Source organism: Pezoporus occidentalis, unplaced genomic scaffold, assembly GCF_034315485.1.
Source record: "Pezoporus occidentalis ecotype Australia unplaced genomic scaffold, CSIRO_AGI_Poc_V1 ctg23, whole genome shotgun sequence".
Lineage (NCBI taxonomy): Eukaryota > Metazoa > Chordata > Aves > Psittaciformes > Psittacidae > Pezoporus > Pezoporus occidentalis.
The window spans coordinates 11,292,446-11,301,999 of NW_026914180.1; positions in this window are offsets into that span (position 1 = coordinate 11,292,446).

Here is a 9,554-nt window from a genome sequence, read left to right on the forward strand (position 1 = left end):
CAGTGCACCCATGCTATGGCTCCTGAGAGTCAGAGTCACTGCAGCTTTGGAGCTGGCACAAGGGCTCTCAGGATTATTGCACCTGGAAAAGGAGAAGGGATTTGGTGCTCTCCTTCTTAATTTCCATACAGGACACTCCAATGTTTATTACTAATTTATTCTAATAATATTTGAAGGAAATGCAAGATCAGTAAAAGCATATGCAAATGTTTTTCTTGTAGGTCATTGCCATAGAAACTATTGCTACAGGATCTAGAGAGACATGGCAAGATCATCAGGGCACAGAAATGAGGGCCTCAGCCTCTTAGGTCCAGTAGCATTAATACTTATGAAGGTTTACTCCATTTTTCTAGACAAATTATTTATGTTATTTTTCTTAGTTTTCCTACCTGCATTCCAAATTCATCTCACTGGAGTCCTAGGAGAGAGACTCCTTTTATGTGGACAGGCCATTGGAAAAGACAACTGCTTTGGGAGTGACTTTTCAAAGTGGTTCAATCACTGTTCCAGACTCAGGTCTAAGAAGTTTTTGTATATCCCTTGCCTGGGGACCTCTCCCTGTTCATATCTCAGGGCAATGACTGAGTGTCACCCAGCAGACCCTTTATCATCTTCACTAAGTGTTGGATCTGCTAGAGTCCACCTGCAATACTCCGTATTATATCCTACATTATGTGCAATACCTCCACATCACATCGAGAGCAAAGGAGGTCCCTGGAATAGCTCTTGCAGCAATGCTTCTCTCAATTGTCTGTGATGTTACCTCAGGTCCCCTCTAGGCTCAGTTTGTCTATTTAGTAAAATTAAAAATGTGTTACTTCAAAATAAACCACTCTAGCTGAGGGTGTAGTTTCTCTGTGAGCAATCTTAGACTGCACTGTAGCCTAAAGCAGTCTTTCCAGTCTTTCCCCCACACTTCCGGCCTTCTGTTCATGATGCATCTCTTGTGCTGGCAGTAGCAATTGCATAGCCTCACAACACAGAACACTAATCTCCTTTTTTCCTCTGTGTGTTTTTAAGGCAAATCAGCTTTTTCATATGGTTGATGATATGACAGCTAGCACTGCACCAGGGGAAGAGAATGCTTGGTCAGAGGCACAGGGCAAGAGCTGACCCACTGCTTTTGGCAGAAGCCCACATTCTGACTGGTCTGAACTGCTGAGGAAATAGTTCCCCTACTTATTTTACCATCATCTTCTTGCCTTCTTTCAACATCAGTCTCATTCCTCTGAGCAGGTACTGGAGAAATCCGCTTAAGCTTTGTTTCGTTAGAGTTATTTCTCAAATTTTCCTGGGCAGGTTAACATACAGGTAATGTGGAAGTGTATATTACATCTTGAGAGAGTACTGGAGTGGAGGGTAGTTGTGAAGGCTGAAATAGTTGCTGAAAGCTATTTGCTGTCTGGTTTCTAGGAAACAGCATGACTCATTGCATCTTTCCTTATAGCGTGCACCTCTCAACCATTTATCAACTAGCACACTTGATCAAGACTGATAAAAAATCTTTTAGAAAAATTATAAGGAGCTGCAATATAGAATGGGAACATTAAAGTGTGAAAATAAAATGATTGCTGAAGATAAGGTTTGTTCCCACTAGCATTGGAGAATGTAGGCTCACATTCATCCCAAGGGATTTATTGGTGGAACTCCCACTAGTGCAAGTAATAAATGCATGCATAAATCCCTTTGTATCTTGACAATTTTCCTTTAATCATGCTTTGACCAAACTTCACAGTCAGCACTCTTTCTGAGTGGTGGGAGGTGTGTGTGTCTTTAAATCATTATTGCCATTATTTCACTTAGCACTACCTAAATATTTCACAAATAGAAGAAAGTCTTAATTTTAATTGAAAAGTATCATTTACATATGTACACCATTAGAAGAACAATAAATAACAGTAGTAGCAATAATAACATTAAGGGTCCAAACCATGATTTCAGAACTTCAGGAAAAGGAGGCATAGATCTGGTGCAGTAATCATAAATAAGTAAAAGCTGGCAATTAGCCCTTTACATTTCAAGCTCTGAAAGGAAAATGACACTAGTGTGATAAGGCTGTTTTCTGCACCTCATTTAGAATAAAGGTGTAAATGGCATGTACGACATTTCATAACTCTATATGACCAGAGATTAGAATGCAGGAAGGAAGGCAGAGACATTATACATAGGTTACAAAGGAAAGTTCAGCTGCTGCTGCAAAATGCACAGATTTGGTCTTATAAAATCAGCACTCTGAATGCCTTTTCTGACAAACAAGAAAATGTTGTCAAAAATTTGATTCATCAAATGTTATCTTCACTACACAAGAAAAGTATTCTAAGCCCTGACAAAGCCCAGGAAGCAAAAAAAAAAATTAAATAAAACAGAACAACTTTACTACCCATCCAGAAAAAAAAAAAAAAAAAATCAATAAAAATGACTATTGAAAATGAGAAAAATCCTTTTTATATGAAGACAGAGCTTTCAATCTGAAGCACAGATGAAAAATATGGGTGACATTTTCCACTGTGTGTACTTGCTTTAGAATTGTAAACTTTGGTTTTAAGCGGATTAGATGTCTATGAGTGACATAGAATCATAGGATATCTCAAGTTGGAATGGACCCATGTGGATCACGTTCAGGATGGAGACACTAAAAGCCACAGATGTGCACCAGAGAGTGAAGTTTCAGATCAACCAGATACCCACCTGAACCCAGGTGGAATCTAGGTAGGGGGTTCTGTATCAGTGAAAAAAATGAAGAACTCTGGCTGAGGTTTCTGCCTTCACCAGCCTGTCCCACCTCAAGCACACAGGCAGCTGCAGGACTCAACAGTGTGGTGTTGTTAAGCAAACTAGAACAAGAGAGGGCTTCCACCCAGTCACAGGCTCTGCTGTACCACAGATATGCAGCCATCTCTGAAAGGGAACAGCCATCCATGGGAGGCAGACTGACAGAGAGCTGGGGGCAGCAGCAGCCTGGTCCAAACCATACGTTCCACGCTTGGATCTGCCTCCTGTGACTCCTGGTAAAGCTTGACCTCCTTTCCCAAATGTGTTTTTCTTTCACTAGAAAAGCTGGAGAATGAAATGGTTTATCCAGATCAAAACTTTAGACTTTTGTTTTGGTAGAATTTCTACATGCATGCACACAAAGGGTACACAAAATTATTTAAAAAAATATGTGTTAATTTAACCATCAAAATGACATAACCAATTAACTACATAGCCAGCCTCCTAAATGCCTCTGCCACTTCTTTGGTAAGTCTTAGGTTTACCTTCGATATTTCCAATTTAAATTATTTAAAATTAATATATGACCCATTTTGCTGGCCATAGCTTGAATTCCTGTTCATCTCTATCAAGACTATTTATTGCTACAGCATAAAATATACAGAAGCAGGGAAAGAAAAAAAAGGCTGGCGCCAGGGTGATCTGTTCTCCACTAGCATGTGGGAGAAACAGGTTCTCTTCCAACCCTCTTGTTCCCCAGGCTGTCATGGGCACTGAGTGCTGCAGAGATAGCAGCAGCAGCTTCTCCAGCTGATTAACCAGAGACAGTGACAGACTTTAACAGGAGTGCTACCCAGCACTCCAGAGCCAGAAGAATAGTTGCCTCAAAATAGAAGCAGATGGGTCTGCGCAAAACGATGGGACTTTGGAATTCAAAAGAAGTGTGTTAGTGGGGAGGGAAAGAGGGAATTGTGTATCTCATTTTGAAAGGGATATGTACACTCTGTCTCTTACTATCTTTTCCAGCAGAAAGATAAGGAGGTCAGGTTGTGCCAAAATATAATGAGCTGTCGTAAATTATGATTTTGAAATATGTTGAAATCTGTAATAGCAACAGTAGAAGATATTTACAGAAGTACCATGTTATAGATAATTTGTACAAATAATTTGTACAAGGATAATTATCCTGGTAATAAACCTAAGTAGGAGCAAGCCTGTTTTTTTCTTTTATATTTTGGACAAGTCAAGTGGACTATGTGAAAAACAGAGAAGTGTCCTTTTTCATAAATCAGGCCCTATGGAGCTGAATTTGAAATTTTTCATTGAGATTTTCTGTGTCTGAAAGACTTTTGCTGTTGTAAGGATCAAACTCTGAACTCAGTAGGCCTGAACCTCTAGCAGCTTTAACACGGGGTAACTCCTTAGACCTCAGAGAAATTGCTCTAGATCTGTGATCTGGTGGCTGAAAACAGAAATATCCTCAAAGGCTGGCTTTCCACACAGTGCTAAAAAATACAAGGATTGGACCTTAATATATTGATCTGTTCCAGTATAGCAAATCTACATCCTAAGGGCATGTTGGAGAGCTTTACGATTGCTTTATACTGCTCCAAGATGGATTGCCTTGTTCTCCCACTATATCACAGGTGTGACATAGTGTCCTCCAAAACACTGAAAATGACACTTACCATAGCATTCAGCTAATATTTGGCTACAGGCCTCTAAAAGTTCACACTGTATTAGAAAATAACATGGAACTGGACATATTCTCCAACTCTGGGCTAACTTTTTCGTACCCATGATTAAACTCTCTTGTGCTCCAAAACAGAGTAACCACATTTAATACGCTTACTGAGGATGTGTCAGGCTCATGCTGAGCCCTGAACTGTGTCTGGGCACTGTCTGGGAAAGTGTTGGGATGCCGCTGACGGTGCTGGTAATTTGACCATATGGATGGTCATGCACTGGTGTGCAGGACTGTCCGATAGCTTGGCTCAGTTTAGTAGCATAAAAATAGTGTCTAAGTCTGTCTGCAACTACTTAAATACCCTTCTTAAATCACCACCTAGAGATGCCCGTTTCTCCTGATTAAGAAAACATCTATGGTGACTAACTTACACCTAGACCTTTAACTTTCTCATGCCTAAAGTGAAGTGTCTGCTAATCAGAGTGCTTCAGGGACACAGTATACATCAATGAAGAAAGAAAAAGGAAGGAAAAATTCTTAATGTACCTAGATTTAGTATCTGGCAAAGCTAAATCTTTGTGTAAAGGAATAAAGAGTAAAAATAAGGCATTCTTTGCCACATATGGATCGATGCAGAAGCAAGCATTCAGTGAACCATAACAGATGCTTTTCTCCTGTCTGCTCAGTAAGCAGTATAAAAAGTAATAGACATTGCATCGTTTTAAATTGCGTCGTCAAATGTAATGCTGATTTTAGACTTGGTTTGAGCTGCATAGCTACCATGGAGCAGAGAATATTTACTTGCATTTTAGAAGATTTTACCTGACGAGACAGAGGTAACAGCAGTCAATACCATTAGGGTAAGCAAGACCCTTCTGCCCTCCCAGCAGTTCTTCAGGGCATCATCCCTGCAGAGCCCCGGGGGAATTTCAGAATCAAGTGGAGAAACAGAATAATGGGCATGTCAGTGCAGAGTGATTAATCATCAGTCAAGTTAGAGTTTGGGGGACACAAAGACACTTATCCTAATGTAAGGAGAGTAAGCCCCCACTTACTGCCCTTGTTACCTAATGCTTGACATGGCCTCAGTACTCACTTAGACCTGGCAAAGACCCAGAGAGAAATGCTGATATTTAAACCTACAGTTGCTGATTCTTTGAGTGTCCCTTGATGCGTCTGATTAAAGCAAATGATCAATACTAAACTTTGACAAAAACTAGTGTGGGGATGTTAGGGATGACAGACCATGAATAAATAACTCTGATAATGGCATTTGTCTTACTATAAAGATCATTCATAATTTAGCAAGAATAATGCCCATTAAAGAACACCTAGAATGATCACTGCCAGAATAAAGAGTTAATTGGTTTCTGTCTTCTGGGAACTCTCTCATAATAAGCTCAGTATGGAAACCTGGCTAGGAACTCTCTGTAGCTATTACAAAAGTATCTACTCTCCAGGTTACCTCCTCCTCATTTAGTCTTTCTTCAGCACTTTTTGGACATCTGCTTTTGATACATGTTCTCTGTTTGGAAAGGAAAAATGTTGAGAGAGGTCTCATCTCCTTTTCACAAAAATAAGGGAGAATTTGACCCAATCTCCACTGAAGTAATCAGAAACTGATTTGGGTCCCAAAGTAAATATCATGGGACACTGAAAGTAAATATTGCTCCTTGTTAAGCAAATAAGCATTGCTGTATGCTAAATTTAGAGGAAGAAATAACCCAGTTATGTCAGAGGAGTTATGTACTTTAATAAAATGTAGCCTGAATATTCATACCATACAGTCATGTAATGCCTATAAAATGTTTCCTGCCCCACCACCACAAAAACAGTTTGCAGATGTCTTTTAATCTAGAAATAATATCTGTCTAAAGTAAGGGGAGAAAGAGCAAGACTCTGGTATTGGCAAAGAAAATACAAATGGTTTGTATTTTCACATAAGAATTGTACGTACGCACTGGCACATCTGTTTACTACGCTGTCCCATAGCATGGAATGGATAACACTGACTTTGATGATTAATGCCAGCCTCACTTGAATAACAAACACTTGTACTCTAACAGTCGTTGCAGCACTAAACCAGGACACACTTCTTTGGATGTCATGTCAAAATGCAAATTACCATCCAATCCTGCCCTCACAGGGTGATCACCTGTTTCTATTTAACATCTTCTATTTAAGAAGTATAGTATGATGGTGATGGAGCCAGTGTTTCAGAAGCATCCTGGAACAATATTCCATGTTGAAAATTACAGTGTCCCATACTGCTTCCCATCTACCTCAACTATATTAAACACTACATAAAACAATCCGAATTCCAGACGTTCTCTCTAGATATAGTAAGTATGCTACACCAGTATTTATGAGATCAAAAACATTCCAAGGCTTTAAATCCATGATGTGCAATAGAAACTTGGGGTTTCATGCAAGACTGAACTCTCAGTCTACTGCTCCTATCCCCTGAACATGCCACAGCCTCAACCTTGAATGTGACCGCAAACGTCACCGCTGTCACTTCTCTTAGGTTAAAATACAGAAAAGTGTGAGGCTATATAACAGTGTACTCCAGAGTTCTGCTTTTAGAGACCAAGCACTTCAGGTACTGACGTCCAGTGACTTACTATGGATCAGCATCATCTGGGTGCTTCTGCACCCAGACCTTGGTAATGCCTCTTCTGCCTCTCGTGTGGATCAACGTCAGAAAACAGTCACTGCTAACTGGCAATTTTTAGCAGTCAGGGCAGTAGGAGAAACAGTTTCACAGGCCTGAAGGATGAGGACAGGGAGATGTGTGAGAGGCGAGGGAAGGCAGCCCAGCACCCCTCAGGCCCCCTAGCAGCAAGGTTTACCAAGATCTCCAACACCAGTGGTTCTCACTGCTGTGCCTTTGCACTATCATCCCTTACATTGCTGAGAATTCTCCTTCCAGGACATTCCTGTCTCTTTTTCCTGCTTACATTTGTAAGAGTGCAAAGGGTGGGAAGCATTGAGGTACCAGAGCAAAAGATAAGCCAGGGCAGTGGGTGAAAGCTGTTTGTCCTGGAAGGGAAAATGTTCCCATGGTTCTGCCCTCCTGGACAAAGGACAGGAAACCACCTGGCACAATGTAAGGGGAACCATTGTACACAGGGCAACTGTACACACATGGGCACACGCACGGACACACACACATAGCTGTTCTGGGGAGAAACGATGGAGACTGGAGGCCCTTGAGCTTAGGCAACTTCACCTCAGTCCAAAAGGCTATGTCATGTGCGCAGTTTTCTAATGTTTTTTTCTTTTCCCCAGGGGCAGATAGGGTTTTCCTGTAATAATATGCATGCACTTCCATGCACTAAATTACACTTTTCTCCTGTGGTTGTCCAGAGTGAATTATGGAGGACTGAAGTACGCTAATGTGAAGAGCTTGCACTGCATATACCACATAAGCAGCACTGGGGAGAATTTAGTCTCCAAGGACAGAAGCCCAACATACTTAATGAACACTGTTACCCTCTATTATTTCCTGTAAGAGAAAGCGGAGAGAGATAATTCACTAAGGAAATCTGCATAATTAGGGTCCATCATTTCCTACAGATGAGAACATAAGAGGCAAAGCAGAACACTTTCCCCCACCCTTTTAGCGATTCTTGTCAAGGAGCTGTTAGCTCCTCCACCTCTGTGAAGGGAGAAGTGAGAGGAAATGCCAAAGAAATCTTCACCAGGAGAACGGCTTCCCCCTTCCTGCAACTGCCATTGCTCCAACAGCTTTCTAACTCCACATATTTTCTGCTTAAGAAATGTTCAGTTCAATTTAATTTTTTCTTATGATGTGCAGCTTTTATGTCAATTTATAAATCATATACTAACCACAAACCAAATTTTCATCTGGCAATTCAGGAACCCTGCGGCGGTCTGCTGAGGGCTGGTTTTTGCCAGGATCTGCCTGATGCCATGAGGATGGCATTGACTGCTATCAGATCAGTCCTTGAGAATTCAAATTCCTCCTGTGGCCAACTTCATGTTTTGCTCTCAGCAAACAGGGTGACCACTGTGTGAGGTTCACATGGAAGGGATTATTCAGCCAGTGGTCACCAAGTGGGGAAGAGGGAGGGAAAGAGGATATTGAACAGTTTGGAATGGTGAGAGAGAGATATTAGATAAGTACAATCACAATTCATATATTTTTGCATTACTTTACCAGAAGTTAGGGGCATACATGTCTTAGCACTAAAATAATTTCTAGATAGTCCTGCATTGTGAGGTAGAATTCACTACTACCAAAAATGGGAGGTCTCACTCTAACCCACCTTTTCCAGATGTGAAACACTACCTCCTCTTTAGGGATAGCTATGGAATATATTTGGACAGCCCTTCTCTCTTCCCTGTGATCATTTAACTCTCTACTCAGGCAGAAAACTAATTTAAGGAAGGTGAAGAAAAGGAAGGCAGAGGGTTAGATTTCTCTTGGCTTAGTTAGTTAAAACAGCCCAGGGGCACATTCAGAAAATGACAGGGCAAGTGTAAAAGAGAAAGTAGGGCCTTAGGGCTAGGAGCTGGGGAAGGGAAGAGAGTAGAAATCATCAATTCAATAGCAGCAAACTCTTACAGTCTTGGCTGTTCTTAGGACAAGGCTCTCTTCTTTGTATCAGCATGAAGGTAGGTAATACCAATCTAAGACAACTATAAAACCAAGTTAATATAACAAGTTAATATTACAACAGTATCAAGTTGATAAATAATAACTCTAGCAACAAAAAGGGCATAATCACAGTGGGTTTGCTTTTGAAATCATTTCAACATAAAAATCACATATAAGCAAAGCTGGGGGGGGACACATTTAAAATGTGCAAATCAGGCCTGAGTTTATCTTCATTCAGAAGCTTTAAGCAGATTAGCAACATCAGAGCTGGAATGCCTCACTTGAAGATATTTACTGGTGTGCTCTGCCCTTAAAACTTCTTTGACGGTTTTTCTCAGTTGGCCGATTGCATTTACGTCTTACTCTCTTATTCTGCTACTGTTTTCCTTATTCTGCAAACTGACAGGACAGGATTGGAACCTGGATTTCTTGATGTGTTTAATATTGTATTTTTTTACTTTTTCTATGGTATTTTTAAATAAATTATATGACAAGTGAACAACATTAAAATCTTCAAAAGAAAATCCTCAG